Consider the following 9732-nt stretch of genomic DNA (forward strand, 5'->3'; position numbering starts at 1 on the left):
CAGAGCTGCGACTTGTTGCTCCGGTGATTGGCTGATTGCGTTCTCAGGTCGACCGGATGCTGAACAGATATTTGGAATGGCCAACTCAGCGATTTTATCTGCCATCGAAGCGAGTTGTGGAAGCCCTTCGCTCGAAGCAGCTAGTATAGCTTGGACGTTAGCGGGGAGTCGCACTAACCACAACGATTTCAGCAAGTCATCACTGAAGTTATGTCCAGCAAGCTCACGCATTCGGGCAAGCAGATGCGATGGTTTTTGATCTCCTAGTTCTAAACCTTGCAGTAGCGTACGGATTTTCGAGGATTCGCTCTCCGCGTAAACCTGAATCAATCGTGTCTTCAGCGCGTCGTATTTATTCTGCTGGGGAGGTTCTAGAACTAAATCTTGGACTGTCGATAAAATATCGGCATCGATACCAGCGATAGTATGGTTGAACTTCGTAGCATCGGCAGTTATCGCTGCGATCGAGAATTGTGCTTCTAGTTGGATAAACCACAAGTTTGGATTGTTTCTCCAAAATGGAGGCGGCTTTATAGCGACGCGATCGACATTCGGCGGATTGTCCATTTGGAACGGAGGAAACGATTACTCGCTTACCTTGAGAAGCTTGCTGTTCGAAATCATGGCGCTGTTCGAAATCACGTCCGGCGTCGCCAGTTTAGGCACCCAGTTTAGGGACCGATGCAGGGCACCGGTGTGTAGGCGCCTATCTGTAGGACCGGTTGTTGAGCTCCATTATTAAATATAATAATAATCAGAAGGTTTTATATAATACATGTTTAATTTGGTACGGACACATAAAAATGAAAGACATCACATGACAATGGTTGCTTGCCGACTGCGAAGAAAAACATTCGATTTTATCGCAACTTGCGTTGCTAGGTAACAAATATTCGCACCAGAAAATTGCGAAGTGCGACGTCGTTATTTTTCCGCAATCGGTAAAAGTTCAAGTAGAGGTCGCTACAATGTATACGAAACTTTTCATAGCTGACTGATGTGAAGATGAATTCGGGAAAGAAAATTTAACTGCCTCTACAGGGAATCGAATCTACATCCTCTGACATGCCAGGTGAGCGCGCAGTGCCTTCTTAACGCATGGGTCCACCCGGACACGGCCGGGGGGGGGGAGCTGGATTTGGGGGATATCTGGGGACAAGTTGAAAGTTGTGTGGTCCCCGTGTTTTTCCCTGGCTATCGATAGCATTTGTTAAGAAAAGAAAGTGGAATTAGTGATTATATAGGTTGTGTGTTTCCCCTAACATTTTGGTAAAAATCCTCGATCGAGGTCCAATGGAGAGGTGTCCGTGTGTGTAAGTATTTTGCGCAAAGCTTTGTTCGGCTGAAGTTTGTTTTCTGTGGTTTCCAACTTCCATACACGAATGTGAGCCGATTCGTCTCGCCACCACCGGTCCTCCCTAATGGCTATCTTCGCAACGTTGAGTGATGAAATCTGCTCACGTCGATGAGAGCGTTTGGCGGGAGCTCCTCGATTGAGTTTGGGTGAAATTAATGTTTAGCCCCCACACGAGTGACTTCCCCTCCCCCTAGGAATTGCTTGGTTCCTTTAAAGAATAATGAGTATTGGTCTGGTGAATTGATGCGTTTATTTTTATTTTTTTTGTTAATAACTGTAGTTTGTTATATTTAAGTAGGCAACCATAATTAAGAAATGAATTAAGAAATAATATATAATAAGAAAAAAAACCCAATTAAATGATTCTAATAAAAACTGTATATAACATACATTTTGCCGGTTTGAGAATTTTCTTTCTACCTGAGGTGCAAGTATTAAGTGTTGATAAGGTTGCAACGGTGAAACAGCTTATTGACTTAGTCTCCTTGGAAACACATATTCCAGTAAACAATGTAAGGATTTACTATCTTCTTTTGTTCTCATTTTTCTCAAAGAAAATTTCTTGCTTGTGCAATTGAAATCAGCTATAACGACAGACCATCATAAGCGAGAGAAAAGCAAAAATTTCAATATTTTGTTCTGTCAGTAAATTGTTGAAATTTGCTGCATGATCTACACTAAAACGTCTTCTAGATCATCTCGTCATACCAGCGTTTCCCTGAAAAATACTTTTACGTTAGGCGCCATTGGGGGGGGGGATTACGTCAGCATCGATGGGAAAGAGGGTTGGGATTTGCTGACTTTTGATGACAAGGTGGGGAGGGGGATTTAAATGATGCTTATATATATATATATGAGATGCTTATTATACGTCAACTACCCTTTAGAAAAATATGAAATATTCTAAAGGGGCCATTAAGTATTACGTAAGCAGATTTTCAGCCATTTTCGACTCCCCCCCCCCCCTTGTCAGCAAAACACTGACCCCCCTCCCCCTTGTCATTAAAATTTCGTCAGCACAGCTTGGAATATTTCATATCTTCAAAAAGGGGAGGTTGATGATGTAAGCAACCTTCAAAGTCCCCCCCCCTTGTCATCAAATTCACAAATCTGAAACACCCCCCCCCCCCGATGTTGACGTAATACTTGAATGACCCCTAAGTTGACACAGGACCTTTGAACCTTCAAAAAATTCATTTTTTAAATTTCTTTAAAAAATGAATCGCATTTTTCTGAACGTTTTGATACCAATATTTTGGCTGTACGTCAATTAGAACTCGAGATTTTATTAATAATGTGAAACCGTGTGTTCCTGTATGTAGCTGTAGTATTTCCTATTATTGTTTTTCTCTATCACCACTAGATGGCACCGCTTATACAATTTATCTGAGATTTTTCCCGCCCTTTGAAGCAATGTTTTCTTGTATCGGCTCGAGTCAGTCGTATCTTTGCTCATGTCTAAATAAACGTTTTATTATAATTTAAACCTTTGCGTTCTCCGTATATAACGGCGCGTTCGTAGTGTATTTAAAGGCGCCTATATACTAGCGCACCGATCTTGCAACGACTCCCTGCAGCGGTTCTAATCACGACCTCCTATATAATCTGGTTATCTAGGTCAGTGTTTCTCAACCGCCGGGCCGCGGCCCGGTATCGGGCCCTGACATCATTCATACCGGGCCGCGAGTGATCAGCGGTTTCATTTCTCCTCATTCATTTTCCGTTGGTCTTGTGTTTGACAGGGCCTTCCACTCACAAAAATGAATGAAACCGGGGAGCGGGCTTGCCAAGGTTGAGAACCACTGATCTAGGTGGTCGTGTTCTATTCCGCTCGTGGGTGCATAAACTTCCTTTGTGTTCCTTTCTTTTCTTCGTGTTCGTTGAAAAAACCGATTGCAGGTGGGTCCAGTGAAAACAGCTCAAGAATCGTTCACAACACCGTACAAATTACTGAACAACCAATTACGAATGCTTTCATTGTATGATCCGCGTGCTAGTGTATACGCGCCTTTTACGGCCGTATTCACCACTTACGGTCCTGAAACCCGTTTCAGTTTTAGAACGAATTTGGCATTCACCAGTGAGTCTCGAGTGCGTATCAAGTGAAACTCGGTTCAGTTGGCGAGTATTTGGCGTATATTAGCTTGGCGAAAGTAGATCCGACGCTGATTGGATGAAGGGTTTTTGATCTTCTAATGAAGTAGAAAACTCAACGGTAGGATTCTTGTGTTTACGTTTTTCAACAATTTTTTTTCGATAAGCAAAATATGGTTTTATCATCCCCTTTTTAATGGAAATTCCATTTCATTCCAGCTACGGTTTTCTTTCCTACTTCCGCTATATCTGTAATGATGGTTTTTCATTTCGCTACGGAATTGCTAATATTCTCAGATTAGATAAATTATATATCGCACGTACAATCAGCTTATGCGCTTTTCATTGCTTTGAAAAAAAAAAAAGTATCAACACATTCAAATTTTATTAATCGTGAATGAAATGAAGGAAAAAAGGACGGTCGCAATTGTGTAAAATTTATATTTTAAAAAATACTAATAAATTTGGAAATTTTTCAAAAAATAATTTTTATCTGAATATTTTTTAAATTATGATTGTTTTGTACCTGAAATCAAATTTTTAGATACACATATTAAAATGAAAAAGTACAAAATTCAGTGAATTTGATTTCCAAAAATTTTTTTTATGCTAATAGTAATTCTTGTGATGCACATTGAATATTAAATTACTGAACATTAATAGCTATATTTCCTATTAGCCAAATAAGTTAAAAATGAGACTGATTTTTTGTAATTATATTTGTTGAAACTTGTATGATAGTTGCATGCAATCCTTCCTACACACAAGATGTGCCCCCTCTCAATGTATAAAATGCTAAACCAAACAGTTTTCTTTTCAACAAAAAACTGTTCCAACATGTGTACTAGTTTTTTTTATTAGCTTACATAAAAAGTTATATTTAATAATATAATGAACTGTTTTGAACTGAATCTAAGTTGAAAGATTCTTAAAAATAAAAAATCTGTAAACAAAGTTTCAAATCTGACAGTCAATACAAGCATTAGTGTATGCACAATTTTTTTTTTTTTTATGTGTAAAATGCATTGCCTTTGAATCATGTTTAACTGAAGGATAAACTAATAGCCAAGATTAAAAATTAAAAAAAACTTGACATATATTGATAGATTCAACGTCATTATTCATCAACAAAATCATTTTCCATCCCTCTTTTTACTAGCAGGATTGGTAGTTAAATCTGGATTTTTTTAAAATATATACTGTATTTACATGATAATCACAATCTAGTAATTCGTTGCTTTCAAAATTTACACTGTAACTTGAACATAATTAAGGCACAAATTCAAACTACGTAAAAAAAAGCTAACATTTTCCTCACTTAAGAAATAACGACAAATCAATTATCAAAAATAATTTATTCATATTTATATGGAAGTATTTGAGATTGCTAAAAAAAATAATGGTACGTATAACACACACACAAACATTGTAAATAAATATTGAGATTTTCTTCCGTGATTGAGTCAGCTCGTCTTCAGTGGCCACATTTTATCAGATGTGTTTTTACCCTACTTTTGCTCCCAAATACTTGTTTCATCTGAAAAATTAAAAACATAGTTTTCATGAAAAAAAATTTCCCTAAAGAATGAAGCAAATCATACTCATGTGTTGTGATTTCAAATACAGTGAAATCATACTGCATAATACGAATAAAGCACATGTAATCAGCAATCACGTGGTACTAGTTATGTAATGATAGATTACTTAAATATTATAAATTTCACTCAATCATTGCCCAATGCTGGCATGAACTGCACATAAATAAGGTTCCAAAAAGTAATTTCATGAATTTTTGAATTGGTGTTTTGAGCACGAAAGGTATGATCACACACTAAAATCTCAATAAAATGATATTCTGCAAATCAAGAAAAAATATCATTGTAGAGGGATTGCTGTTGTATTAAGATTAGAGATGTAAAATTCTTGAGAATATTATAACGAAGGACTACTATTGTAAATAACTTGAGAATATTCTTATTATTCTTAATAAGAATATTCTCCAGTTATTTATAATATAATTATATATAATATCCTAGAGAATATTCTTAGGAAAGACTACTTTTATAAATTACTGGGGAATATTCTTATCAAAAATAATAATTATTCTCAAGTTATTTCTCATATTAATATTCTCATCTCACATCTGTAATCGAGTGGCAGCAGTTTAACATTATACTATAGGAATTTCCAAACAAGACTTTCAAAATATTGATGTAGAGGGATTTATTTTTATATCAAGTATCATTGTAGTGAGGTTTAACTGTAAATAATAAACGAATGAACTAATATTTATATGCAAAATACTGATGCACAAATAGAATGAAATGAGCTGATAATTATATGATTTTGGATAATGAGAGTGCATCACAGAAAATATTTTTTGTTGTGCACGTGTTTTCATTTGTGCAAATACTGTGGATTCTGCTTATAAAGGGTTTTTTTTTCAAAAAATTACCATGAAAAATGTAACCGGGGAAAATGCTTTAAACAGGAAATCTTAATAAAAATTAATTCGAGTACTAAGCAGGAAAATATTATACATGGGAATGTCATAAGCGAGATCGACTGAATATAGAAGGAAAATGTCATGTTTACACACAGCAGCAAAGTATCAAATAAATATATTATTGCCAAGAGGTAAAAGCTAAAAAAGGGTAATATATTTTGCTTGGCATTAATATAAATATTTTCATATTAGAGACGAAACATTTCATACACAAATCTATATTTTAGAGTGTTGGTGAATATTGTATTGTTTAGGAATTAAAATGCACTACTGCAATGATCGCTTTTGCCTAGTACAGTTTGCGAGTTCTTAATGTACGAGGCTCCTCAAGAGAAAAAAAAGCCCCACAAAAATGAGATCTGGTTGAAATTTTCTAGAATTTACCAGGTAGGACCACAGAAAAATTTCTCGTCTCGGGGGGGGGGGGGCATCATGCTCTTAAGATGGTCCTGGTTAGGGAAATTTTTTTTTTTTGTATACAAGTAATACAAAAAAAATTTTTTTTTGTAAACACTGTCATTAATATCAATACATGAGTATATTACTCATATTATTAAATAATCATTATTTGATAATGATCATTTTGTTAGCGAATGAAGTTCAGATTTGAAGGAAATCATAGAAAAGTATCATTACTCACCTTCTTTCGTCACTTGTTGATGGCTTCAAGTAGTAGTTGAAAGCTTTCATTGATCGGGGATAATTACTTAACATATATTTAATACCTAAACGCGGTCACTCATCACCTTATAATTAATAAATTATTCTAAATTCCCTATTTCATTCCGGGTCATCGTAAAAACAATTCAGCGCGACTGCCATTACTATGTCGATGTTTGCGGCGATGATAATGTTCACTGCGCATGCGCTGAAACTCGATCCACCCTGCTGGATCGCCGATATCGGAGATTGAGTTTCAGGCTCGAAAAGCTGGTCCGTGGATCTCGATTCAGAGGTGGTGAATACCAATTTTGAGGTGAAACGCGGTTTAGAACCTGGATCGCGTTCTGAACCTGGACGGTGAATACGGCCGTAAAAGCCATCGTTTAAAGCATAGTTTCCCAACTTTTTTGTCCCACCTCCCCCTTCTTCACAAAATTTTTTCTCCCATCGCCCCCAACGAAATCTAACCCATAGGATCCTACGTTATGATCCTTACCCATAGCTTCTACCGCCCCCTGGAACTTTCCATCGCCCCAAGGGGGCGTTAACGCCCGCGTCTGGTGCAAATGTTAAAGTTTGTAAGTAGATAAAAAATCTTTCTTCGGATTTATTTGTCCAAACTTTTTTTCGGAAGAAAGAAAACAACTACTACTGAGATACTCGGATGTTTCCCGCGCTTTTATCCCTTTTTCTTTCCATTCCCAGGCTTTGTTTGGGCTATATTTCCGTAATCGGGTTTCGTGCCAACTTGGCGAATTTTTTTTCGGTTCGGAACAGGTGCTGTATAATCCAGAGATTGGCGATTTCTGGCGACTTTTTTTTCGGCGCCAAACATGTCCGACGACCCGATCAAAAGTCGCCAAGGCCGTTAGACACTGCGGACGTCGGAAAAAAAAAAATCGCCAGCATGGAAAACAATAATAAAAACGGAACAGATAAAGGGCAGCTTGACGATTTTTGGCGAAATTTTTTTTTTCGGTGCCAAACATGTCAGACGACCCCATCAAAAGTCGTCAAAGCCGTTAAACACATTACGGGCGCCAAAAAAAAAATCGCCAGCATAGGAAACAATATGAAAAATATCATGAAACACAAGAGAAATGGAAAGAAATAAGATCTGGATTATAAATATGATTTCTGGGTCCGTAAATAAATATGATATGAGGCTGTGGGACGCTATTGACGCTCAAGCGAGCATAAAAAATGTTAAAACCAACAAGCATAATTATAATAAAAATATCAGGAACAGCTGTCGTATGGTCCGCCACTTGGCGATTATTTGGCGCCACACGTCTGATGGCCCGACGAAGAGTCGCCAAGGCCGTCAGACACTACGGACGCCGAAAAAAGAAATTATGAAAAGCTTGGTTGAAGGTTCTTTAAATTATGAGTGCTGCATTATGGATTGAATCAAGGTGGGTTATGCGGTGTTGATTATAATCAGCAAGCTTCCTCCTAAGTATGTATTTGAGGTAATGGTATTTTCCTGCATGTAGATTTCAAATCGTTCATACACAAGTCTATGTACTCAGAGCCAAGACCTTTTCCATTTGGGATTTGTGAATCTTTTACATAACTTCATGCCTAACAGGTTCAAATCCATCTTCCAAGGGTCATAAATATCAATAACGAATGCGTGGGAAACTGGAAAGAACCTCAATTATAGAAAAAGATTACGATAAATTTAGGAAAAAATGTCTATAAGGCAAAATAATGGCACAATGAACAAAGGAACCACTTTATTTAAAATAGACAGTTCACAAAATCAGCAAAACATACACATAATTAGCAAAAGAAAAATAACGACAGCCCAGGCTTATGAACATGACAGCAAATAGAGAACCTCACACGTAACCTCATCTGCATTGAAGCCCACATTTATTTTTAAGCTAACGTCTAAAGAAAAGGTTGTTACAATACCTAGTACCTTCTTATGCTTACCTGTAAAATTATATTTGAAACATCTTTTGCACTGTAACTTAACATATTCATCTTTTTTTGAGTTTTGCTTACTACAATATAATAAGAGCCAACTCTAACCTAAACGACGGAAGACATAATATATATATTACAAATAATACACTAAATACTGATTCACCTCCAGTGTTCTTCCCTGAGCCATTTCACTAGGTGGACTAAACGGCAATTTCAGCTAAATAAGCTAAGACTTCATCAAATTGCAAAAAGCTTATGAATTTTATAACCCTGCTCTGTACACAAGCTGCCACCCAGCCAGAAACTGATTGTGTGAGCACCCTGGGCCAGACTTCTAAGTAGCCCAGCAAAACCTCAAATTTACACTTTTTTTTTAATTTAACAGGCCCAATATTTTCTTCTGTGCTTGGGGCCTCAATCCACCTCAACACCTGCCTGTGAAGAGAAGTTCTGGGGAAGAACATTGACCTCAGTAAAAACATTTTCCAGAACTTTACCATTAAAAAAATCTTGTTTTAAATGCTGATTGCAATGCAATTAATATTTTATTAGTCTTATATTGATTGGTGAACTTATTTAACAAAATTATGAAACATTAAAAATTCAATATCAAAATCCTTAATAGCCTTTGAACATCTTGGCATTAAAAAAGATAAAAGTATATACTAAAAATCGTACAAGTTGATATGCAAGATTTTTTTTTTAAAGATGAGACATGATTTAGAATAAATTTTGTGCTTCAAAGATGATTTCGGTCAGCTTTAGTGAAAAAAAAAACATTGAAAATCTCAAATCAATAATGATTACTAATATACATTTATTGCACCAATTTCTTTCTCGATGAAGAAATTAAATGGTCTGACTACAAAAAAACAAGTATTTTAAAGTTCATCAACCAAACATTTGAACAATTTAAAAATGTCTGAAAAATAAGATTTGTCTGTCTAGAAATTCAGCTTGAACGGCCAAGGTGGTCAGTTGTTCATGTAATCGAAGTCAGCATCTCGAAGCAAAACAAATGTCGATACCTGCATTTATATTGCTTCACAAAAGGGCATTAGTTATAAAAGCCAATTTTTGGAAAACAGCAAGTCTGTTGTAATCAATACTGCCTTTTCTCAAGCAATTTTATGACATGGCAACATATCGTGAAATATTTATAATTATTACAAAATTC

The sequence above is a fragment of the Pholcus phalangioides genome, unplaced genomic scaffold (genome assembly GCF_987345545.1).
Source record: "Pholcus phalangioides strain wild (caught in Gottingen) unplaced genomic scaffold, Ppha-v1.0 ptg000032l_1, whole genome shotgun sequence".
In the NCBI taxonomy this organism is placed as follows: Eukaryota; Metazoa; Arthropoda; class Arachnida; order Araneae; family Pholcidae; genus Pholcus; species Pholcus phalangioides.